The 10,807-nt window shown below is 40.6% G+C and overlaps 3 long non-coding RNA genes across 3 annotated transcripts in view; 2 read left to right on the forward strand and 1 right to left on the reverse strand.

Annotated features, from left to right (window-relative positions):
• LOC307047434 overlaps positions 1 to 9,558 on the reverse strand; it is a 149,002-nt gene extending 139,444 nt beyond the window's left edge. The window contains exon 1 of the long non-coding RNA XR_013810427.1: positions 9,447 to 9,558. This is a non-coding gene — a long non-coding RNA (uncharacterized lncRNA). The remainder of the gene's footprint in view (positions 1 to 9,446) is intronic.
• LOC307013984 lies at positions 65 to 4,712 on the forward strand. Its single transcript, XR_013801116.1, has 4 exons — positions 65 to 443; positions 1,907 to 2,101; positions 3,461 to 3,621; positions 4,449 to 4,712. It is a non-coding gene; the product is annotated as an uncharacterized lncRNA (long non-coding RNA).
• On the forward strand, positions 5,224 to 7,480 carry LOC307045494. Its single transcript, XR_013809946.1, has 3 exons — positions 5,224 to 5,381; positions 5,643 to 5,710; positions 6,194 to 7,480. It is a non-coding gene; the product is annotated as an uncharacterized lncRNA (long non-coding RNA).
• Positions 9,559 to 10,807: the final 1,249 nt, after the last annotated feature.

Raw genomic sequence — 10,807 nt, forward strand, 5'->3', positions numbered from 1 at the left:
CAACAAGTCCTCCAACTAATACGACCAAATAGGTCGATTGTTTTCCTCGTTTTCCGACCCATTAATACGACCCAGAGCAGCGTTTTCAATCAACGGGTGCGTCAGCCTGTATACCTTTACGACCCACGGGCGCGTTTTAAATCAACGGGAGGCGGCGTAATGACGTACAACGTCCTCGACAACTTCAGTTAACAACCATCGTTTTTCAGACACGTACACTCTTCAAAAATCACGGCTGTCTGTCGTAGAACAAAACGTGATCCGTCTCTTAAATTTGTGTCGACCACAGACCTTATTTCGAGCTATTTTCCCAAATCCTATGGAGAAATCTCATTGGTTCTGACGCGAGGGAACCGGAAGTGGTCAAATGCTAACTTACCGGGGTTTTGGACTCGTCACTGCATCAGACAACATCCATTTATTTCCCAGACAAGCTAATAAACGTGAGTAGTCAGATATCAAAAGTATATTCATTTTGGGATATGTATTATGTTGTTTTATTTTGTCGTCTAGTACAGTGACTAAGATTACTATGTTTACCTAGGAATAATGATAGCAAAGCTAAATTAGCCAAAAGTAGAATCAGCTAACGTTAACGTGAGCATGGAAGTTATGTGATCCATCGGTTCATGCGGTTGATCCAAATGTTATCAAACGTCACATTCTTTATAACTATATTAAATACTATTTATCTATTAAGTGAAGAGTGACCAGGGGTGTAATACTGCCGGAACACCGCTCCGGCACCTAAAACGGGGATGGTTGTTAGCATCTGGTGCTAGCTAGCTATGATAACGGATAGGCTAAGAGGCTAATGTACCTAATGTAATGTTTACACAGTTAACTTTAGTCTAAGTTATCTCAGTGGGTCTGAAACAGTTTGGTCACCATATATGGAAATACATATTTCCAAGGCACACTTTTATATTATTGTAATGTTCCACAATAGGAGTCGGAAATTCAAGTTCTTAGGTTCAATAGCTCCTTTGGTAGTATACAAATACAGGTTCATAGGTCACAGGTTGCAGGTCGCAGGTTCAACGTCACACAGCACCCTAAAAAAAATCGAATGAATCTAAAACATCGATGAAATCATTACAATTCATACTATTGGACATACAACAAATGCATAAAAAAACAAACAGTAAATAGTTAAATATGCACAAAGATACATTTAAAAAAAGTATTATTCTTATCATTTTTTTTATTATTGAAATGTATACAGTTAAGTTTCATATGGGTGTTGACAGATGTATCCATAGATTTAGTTAATTTTGCCCTCAAGTGCACAAGATTGATGCATTTAACTTCACGGGGGCCTCCGGACCCCCCTAGAGGACATGAGGTCCACCCCCACTTAAAACATATTCACATGGATAGGATACTAAATACATGTGCACACTTTTTATATAGTAACCTTTGTACCTCAGCAGGAGGGAGTTAGTTTATAAAGGTCCTTCACTGATCACTTAACTATCACGCAGCTGTGTGCAGCATTTACTGTAAGAATCACACATTTATTCAATAATGCAGACTTAATAAATGACCATTCTTTGTTGATTCTGGCTGGAGTGTTAATTGACAGTAGTTACATAGCTTCAAAACAAGCCACAACTGCGCGTGCACACGTGCAGAACTTATAGAATTAGCAATACACCCCTGGTAATGATGATTTTAGTATTATTTTCTGTGATGATGGAGCATCAACTTTTGGATCAACCAGATATTGACAGATTAGGGTTGTTCATAACAGTCACTTTAAACATGTGACTGACTCTGTATAACATTGTTTTCCTTACTCTTGTGATTTTTCACGATATAATAAAATACATGAATCCTGTAAACATTTGTAGGATAGTATTCTTATTTTTGGTATTCCCTGACATTATCTGTGTTTCTGTTACAGACGCCTACTCAAAAAGTGTGCCAGACATGCAGGCAAAGCATAGGAGTAGCAAGTAAAAAATGCAAACAATGTGGTGCCATCCAACCCTACAAAGAGAAACTCTCCAAGCAAAAAGAAAAGGTTGCACAGGAGTGGAAGGCCACGCAAAAGAAAAACCACAGTGTCAACAAAGTGTATGACTCGACACATTTACTGGTAAGCTTTTTTCTCTTGCAGATGTCAGTTATCATAAAAAAGTGTGTAAATAATCCCTGATCTTAATCTTTTTATACAAATTGTTAAATTACTGAATTGATTTATACTTTCCAACAGTCGCCCTCATTTACTTTTAAAAATAATCCTAATTTCTTAAGTAAGTTTATGTGAGAAGTACAGACTAGTGCACGATTACTGCACTTCATGTAATGTGTTAAGCAAAATTGTTGTCACCGTTGTATTTAAAGCTGTAAAGGCATAACACATTTTTTCGAACTGATGTTAGATAGTGTTTGTACTTGCAAGCACCCAGTTTTAGTAAAACATTATTTCTTAACCAGAAGTAACATAGTTCAGGCCAGTGGTAATTCCTAGAATCAGAGCTTCAATGTACATGTTTTTCTAATTATATCTTACAAAAAAACCTGCATTTTGGTGTTTTATATTTTATTTTGGAACTTCATAGTATAGAAAACACATAATTATGTGACTATGGTTTCCAAAAAGTAAAATAAATGAAATATCATATACATTTTGAATAAATGGTAAAACCAAGAATGTCAGTGAATCAAAACCAGCCCATATTAATATAGTGCTTGAAAGACAATCAAGACCTGGAAAGAGTTAGTATTAATAAAGAGGCCCTTAAAAGCACTTTCATTAAGCTTACCAGAGTCTCTGACTTTGAGCCGTGTTCGAACAGTCCTTTAAAAATTCCCCTGTAACACCAGCTTTACATCTGAAGTGCTGTTAATGCGGAACTTTGAACCTGAAATGATATAGGTTATAGCTTGCTGACATGTTTCAAAGCTAAATGTAGCTTATTCAGATATCTGAATGTGAGAATTAAATGGACAAATATTAGGCATGCCAGAAACTGACCATGATCAAAATCGGACAGCCCTGGCGAATATTAATTGATTATTCGCCGCCGAATTGAAACTAAGCCAGGAAAAAAAAGAAATACATAAATAATAATAAAAATATATATAAATAAAATCGATTTTAAAAATAATTTTAGATTATGGAGACTGTAACGAATATTCGAAAAATAGAATAATGCTGGCATCCCTAACCCATATAAAAATAACTATGCCCATGTAAAAAAAACTCAAAGTGAACCCGAGCTCGATAAACTTCTTTTTTTTTTTACAGTTCTTTTTTAGGGCTCCCCTAAAAGGGTCTAAAATCACACCTGGTTAATTGTGGGGTGCCTTCCTCAATGTGCACACGTATCACATCAGTGCATTTTTCACTTAGGCAAAATAAATGGAGTTATAATGGCTTTAGGTGTGTGAAAATGTTTAGAACTGTTGTGTACATAATATTTCTTGTTTTTTTGTGTCCATTGTGTTCCAGCTCCACAAATGGAAAATGTTAGATCGGCGTCCCATCCTCCTTCTTGCCAAGAGAGGCACAAATGGTTTTTGCCGATTGCATCTGTCCATGGCAAATCGAGACAGAAGATGGTAACAATGCACTTGTTACCATAGAGAGGATTTACGAAAGCCTTATTAATGGTAAGTATACAAATCTGCATGCTATATTTCAGCAATTTATCTGTTAACATTTTTTGTAAATTAGTTGCCCAGTTATCTGGTTTTAAATGTAAAAAAATGTGAATCACTGTTTACCAAGTAGTACAAATATGTCGTTATGTCTTGTTTTGTCAGTTAAAGGGCCCATGTCATGCTTTTCTGGTTATTACCCGTCCCCTTGTGTGTTATGAAGCTTTTCCTGCATGTAAACGGTCTGCAGAGTCACAAACCCTCAAAGTACACCCTGTAGCGAGTAAAACTCTAACACAGAAAATACCTGTCTATGCTGCTCTTTTTCAAAAAAAAATCTTCCTGAGTATAGTGACGTAACGGGCATAGTGACGTACCGGCTCACACACACTCACTCAGCCTTATCTTTTCTCAGCCGAGGCTCCGTGGATCTCCTCACGCACACACGCACTCACACTCACAGCCTGGATGTGAGTGTGTGTGTGTGTGTGTGTGTGTGCGCTCAGGCTGAGTTCCTCGCTGTCTCGCAGACCCCACACAGCAACCAGGAAACAACACCAGTAATCCAGCTCACACTGTCTGCTCCTCGAGCCTCAAAGGGCGGAGCAGCGAGCCCCCCAACGTCCCGCCAACACGGCACCCAGACCCCACGCAGCATTCTCATCTGTTTGTCCTTAGTGGTGTCATTTCCTGGTTGCTAACAAACGCCATTGTAACACAGAATCACTGATGTTCCGCTGTTTCATTTTTAGCTGTAATTACTCAGATTATAAATGTATATGGCGGATTATACTTGGTCATTTACTCACCATGCGTCTACTTTTTTTTCTTCTCAATAGTGACTTTGGCAGTTGAACCTGAGGGCCCTTGTACCACACAGGCAGAAATGGCCGCAGACCCAGGATCAGACTTGTCTGTACCTCTTACCACCGAGACTGACACTGAGTTCACTCTCTTCCTCACTCCTGTGTCCTCCGGCCTGACTCCTGCTCTCTCCTCCGGGCTGACTCCTGCTCTCTCCTCCGGCCTGACTCCTGCTCTCTCCTCCGGGCTGACTCCTGCTCTCTCCTCCGGGCTGACTCCTGCTCTCTCCTCCGGGCTGACTCCTGCTCTCTCCTCCGGGCTGACTCCTGCTCTCTCCTCCGGCCTGACTCCTGCTCTCTCCTCCGGCCTGACTCCTGCTCTCTCCTCCGGGCTGACTCCTGCTCTCTCCTCCGGCCTGACTCCTGCTCTCTCCTCCGGCCTGACTCCTGCTCTCTCCTCCGGGCTGACTCCTGCTCTCTCCTCCGGCCTGACTCCTGCTCTCTCCTCCGGCCTGACTCCTGCTCTCTCCTCCGGGCTGACTCCTGCTCTCTCCTCCGGCCTGACTCCTGCTCTCTCCTCCGGGCTGACTCCTGCTCTCTCCTCCGGGCTGACTCCTGCTCTCTCCTCCGGGCTGACTCGTGCTCTCTCCTCCGGGCTGACTCCTGCTCTCTCCTCCGGGCTGACTCCTGCTCTCTCCTCCGGCCTGACTCCTGCTCTCTCCTCCGGGCTGACTCCTGCTCTCTCCTCCGGGCTGACTCCTGCTCTCTCCTCCGGCCTGACTCCTGCTCTCTCCTCCGGGCTGACTCCTGCTCTCTCCTCCGGGCTGACTCCTGCTCTCTCCTCCGGCCTGACTCCTGCTCTCTCCTCCGGCCTGACTCCTGCTCTCTCCTCCGGCCTGACTCCTGCTCTCTCCTCAGTGTCTTCCTCACAGAAAAGAAGACCAACGAGGAATAAAGTGGCAATTAATGGTATGTGCGGGTTAATTAGTAATTATCTTATTTACATCGACTGAAACTGTGTTTGATTTTGCACATTGAATTAGTTAAAGAGAGAGAAAACAATCATCGGTACAATTAGAATACACCACCTTTTGTTTTGTTTAAGACTTTGCAGTATCAAAAGTCTCAGTGCCATTTTGAACAGTTTAATTGAGCACAATGTGATGTTAGGCAATGTTTAGGAGGTTATTGCTGAACTTCAACTTATTACCATCTTTTAATTCCTTGCAGAATGTCCCATTCATCAAGGGTCAGACACTTTCCCCTACAAAAAACTACTGAGGGAACGAATCAGGGAGGTTTGTTTAGAAAATATTTTTAAATAAATAAACAATGACAATAATGTTTCCGTGGAACCAAGTCTTATCTTATTGGATTTTCGTATACTTTGTTTAAAAGGACTGTTTCAGTCTTAAGCATGACTGCTAATGTAAATATTGAAATTACAGTAACAATAATTTATTATTAATTTAAGGTTGAGGTACTTGTGTAATGCATCATGTCCAGCCATTTATTTGTATATTACATTTTTTCTTGTAATCCTTTGTAGGTGAATTCCTATTCTTGGCAGTACAAATATTTTTTTAAATAATAATAGTATTCCAAAATATTAAACTGATGGGGAAAATGCTATTGACTATGTTACAGTCCTTCATATGTTTGAGTTAATCGTACCTACTATTATTTCAAATTATCATTTGATTTCACTGGACTTTTTGTATTTACATGTATGACATTTGAAAAAAATGAAGTTTACCTAAAATCTGTGTTTCTTTACTCAGGGCCATACCGAGGTGTTGGTGCAGTGGCAGTCTTGCTCTGGATGGTATGTATCTAATCTGAAGTTTCCTTCAGTGTAGCTGATGGGTCTGGCAGAACAGGGGCCACAAAGTAGTCTTACCAACCAACTTCATCAACCCTGAGATCACTAACTTAAACATTTTGGGTTCCTCAGCAGTAAATTGAATTTAGTTGATCACATGGGGGTGGGGAGCCATGTCATCAATGGCTCTATCAGACGTTTGCGCCATAAAGTAAGACATCCAAGTTCTCTGCCCTTCGTCATTCAGACATCGCGCCCTAGAAACGTTGTCTGATTGTAACACATAAGCAGGGAAGTAGCCTACATTGAAATAGAAATTAAAATATACAATAGAGTTTATCATTGATCAATATCACTAAAGGTTAAATGATTGATATGTGAGGCTGGATGGTATTTGATCTCTTTTGTAATTACTGACTTGTTACATTTGTTCTTAACAATTATACTATAAGTATAGTTAGTAGTAATAAGTAGTATTATTTCTGTGTGCAGTCTTGCAGGCAGTTGTCTAAGTTTAGTGCTGTATGTTTGGGCATTGATAAGACAGCAAATTCAAAGAATTGGTCAAATGAAACATTGACTTTGAAATAAAAAATGTACCTTGTATTATATATGATGTACGTGTTATATATAAATATATACATTATACTGCACTTTCATCATGATATTTTTGAGTGACTTAGTATATCTTCTCATTTGAAATAGCATTGTCAACATACTGTAGAACTACATATTCCAAAAAGTTATACTTTTTGCTGTGTCAGTATTGTCATACTGATATTCTGTACAAACTGTGAAGTCCATTGAGACAAATGTAACATTTGTGATATTGGGCTATATAAATAAACATTGATTGATTGATTGATTGACTGTTTCTGTTTTACAGTGGGGCGAAGTGGAAAAATTCCTGGGAGCCAAAGGAAAACTTTTCCAGTTAAATATGGCTGACTTTTTTTTTTCTATTTTGGAGTAATAAAATACATATAAAAAAAACATCTATGTAAGTGTTGTGCCTATTTGTGTTCTTATGTTATCAGTGAGCTGAAGCCAAGACAAATACAAATATGTTTTAAGTGTATCCATACAAACTCATTCTCTAAAACTGTCATGATTGGTCTGTTGTGAATGACACCCATGAGGAAAAAGGTCCTATACATTATATCACATCGGCAGGGCTGTGATGTGATGAGGCCCTCGCGAGCGTCGACGGGGGGGTGGTGTGTAAACCCTGGACACACCAAGCCGATTACAGCTAGTGGAGCCTCGCAGCAGAAACTGTGGCGCGCTCAATTGCGCCGCATTTGCGCATCAGATGAGGCTCCCTCCACAAGATGAGGGCGAGAGGCAGACGCAGTCTGTGTGATCGGCGTGTATGGAGGGGCGGGCCTGCACATCGGCATATCACAGACTGGTGCATACATTGTACAGGCGGCAATTTGAAATGGAACGCAGCCCACACACGGCAGACAAACCCAAACACTTTTGGAACACGCCACCTCCAGACACATTAACATGCACTCCCCTAACTTTCCCCTAATCTGACATTGTATTTCATTCCATAACATATAAATATACTGTTCACCCATGTGAAACACACACACTGAAACCAAAATAATTTACAAACATGTGAAAATCTTTCATATGCGATGGAAACTTCTGAAGCAATGGAAACAGGAGTCAGAGAGACACGAGGAGAGCAGGAACTTTGATGGCAAACTGATGGTTTATTCACAAGACATGTTGTGTGCCACGAATTGACACAAAAGATGCCAAACCAATTCTGAAGATCTCTACCCCAGACCCATATTTAGCTAGTTCTGAGAGAAGAATCAACATTGTGCATAACAAGATAAAACCAACACCTCTATCAGCTGACGCCAATAGGCAGGAACAGGGAGACAAAACACTGAGAGCACAGTAGCCAAGGCTACAGGTGCCTGTGCTCAGTCAGGACAAGACCTGGGGGGTATACCACGAAACTGGTTCAACCTAACCTGGATATGTTTGAGTTAGCCGGTTGGCCTAATCCAAAACATACGCCCTCTCGCTAAACGGCACTACGACACGGGTTATCAAGTGGATCGCTCAAGCCAGCCGTGCCTATCTAGTTAGGTGCGCGTTCACATAAAAGGGGTAGTATTTGGAGCATTCGACCAATCACAAACATGGAGAAGCGTACTGACAGCGCAGCGCGTATACTTCCTGAATGAAAAGTCAACTATATAATTAGACAAATATGAAGACTTTAAACATCCATGACTCAAACACTTTATCCAGGATAAAAGCCACATAGCTGCACCTGCAAGGTGAACACAGCTGGTAAAAGAAAAAGTGTTTGAATGCGTACATTAACAGGTTTATGATATGCCCCGTCTAAGACACGATCTGACTTTAATTACATTTGACTCGAGTGTTTCGTAATGTGTTGCTTAAAATAATACTTCTGCATACAGTATGTGACACTGTAAGTGTTGCACGGCCAGATACGGCTCAGCTGACTCAGATAAGGAGATATATGATACATTATGATGTGATGCCGCGGACTGTACTGTGACTTTGATCCAGTTACTTATGTTGAGGCAGATATTTAATTAAGCTTTCTTAACGCTAATGTTATAATAGTCAGATTGCTCTGAAGATGGGAGGTGATATTCTATTAATGTTCACATTCACACGTGAACACGTTTGGTTCTATGCAAACTCAGTAATATCCATTGTGATACAGTTATAAGGCCTTCACAAGAGACTGTCAGTGGAGATTAAAGGGGATCAGGAGCTCACGTCTTCTCAGAGTCCTTGGTATCTGGCTTGATGATTGTCTCACATTTCTAAACTTCATGTCAATAACCTGCTTAAAAAGCTGAGGGTTAGGCTAGGTTTCTTCTACAGGAACAAGTCCTGTTTCTCTGCTTGAGGCCAGGAAAAGGCTAGTCACTGTGACCTTTTGACCTGTGCTGGACTATGGTGATTTGATCTATATGAATGCACCTGCCAATTGCCTGGTCAAGTTAGATGCTGCGTATCACAGTGCACTGAGATTTGTGACAAACTGTAAAGCATTAACCCATCACTGTACCCTGTATGCAAGGGCTGGTTTGCTTTCACTAACTGTACGGAGGCTCAGTCACTGGTACATTTTTATATACAAAGCCATGTTAGGGAAACTTCCATCTTATATCTGCTCCCTGATCTCACGGAAAATTGTAAGTGGCTACTGCCTGAGATCGAATGCTGTGGTTTTATTAAATGTGCCAACTGCTAGGACTGTCTTAGGGAAGACAGCTTTTAGATGCGCAGCTCCTCTGTCTTGGAATAGTCTGCAAATTAAATGGAAACTGAGCAATCTGGTGCCACTAAATGTTTTTAAAGCTCGGTTGGATGCTACTCAATCGGAAGCTATTGGTACCTGTTTATGTGGATAGTTATGTAAATGGTGCTGTATGATGTCCTTTTGTTGTTCTGTTTATGTTTTTATGTTTCGTGTGGAACCTACTTGAGCAGGTCTCCCTTGAAAAAGAAATCAATGATCTCAATGGGATACACCTGTATAAATAAAGGTTTGAAATTAAATGAAATGAGAGTCATCATCATCATGTTCTCTCTGCTGCTGCTGCTGCTGCTGGCAGCTGGAAGTGAGTCAACACTTATTATACTGCTGTTTAACAGGATAATCTGTCATATAACTCTTTTTTGTATTTGTACAGGTGTGAAGTGTGAACAGTTGACACAGCCAGCTTCTGTGACTGTGCAGCCAGGTCAACGTCTGACCATCACCTGTCAGGTCTCTTATTCTGTTAGTTAATAATAATAATACAATTCAATAACATGCTTTAACCACTAGGTGCCCGTTTATCAGCTGTGCGCCGTTATGGTGTAAATACTGCCTATCTACCAATTGGATCCAATATAAAAGTCAGCCGAATTACTGTTGATATTGCAAGGAGACATATTGTGTGAAAATAAATCTAAGATGTTGTTAAATGGCTGATATATTTGTGATCCACGTCACGTTTTCAGTTTTGGCGGCAGTTCTTCCTGTTTGTATAGAAGTCTTCTCATCAGGGCTCTATAGATAGATAACTACGGCAGATATGTAATATGTAATGCAGCCGAACCATGTATTACAATGCCGTTATGTGATTAGCTCCAAAGAGAAAAGCAAGCAAACTCGGAATAAAGTATTATTATTATTTTTTTAAATGTTTTCGGATTTCACATCGCATAAACACCATTTCCCAACGTGCATTGCGGCTAAACCATGAATCACCGAGCTGAGGATCTTGGTTATGGCTAGAAAGGATCCGTCTTGTGTAAAACTCTCGCGAGAGTTCGGCTGAATGTCACGTGGCTGAATGTTTACGTTTGGCAGGCAGCCTTTCAGTTAGGATCGTTAACATCAGTTGGCCACAGCAAATGATGGTGAGAAGCTAAACTATCTATTAATTATGTCAATGACAGGGAGTGTGATCGTTGAAAAGCGGTCTTGCTGGTGTTCAAAGAAGAATGACAACACTGTAGATCACCAACACTATGGTTTATTTTTTATTCACAGGCAAGTCAACGTTGTCGCAGT

Source organism: Notothenia rossii (assembly GCF_949606895.1).
Source record: "Notothenia rossii genome assembly, chromosome: 7".
Classification (NCBI taxonomy): domain Eukaryota; kingdom Metazoa; phylum Chordata; class Actinopteri; order Perciformes; family Nototheniidae; genus Notothenia; species Notothenia rossii.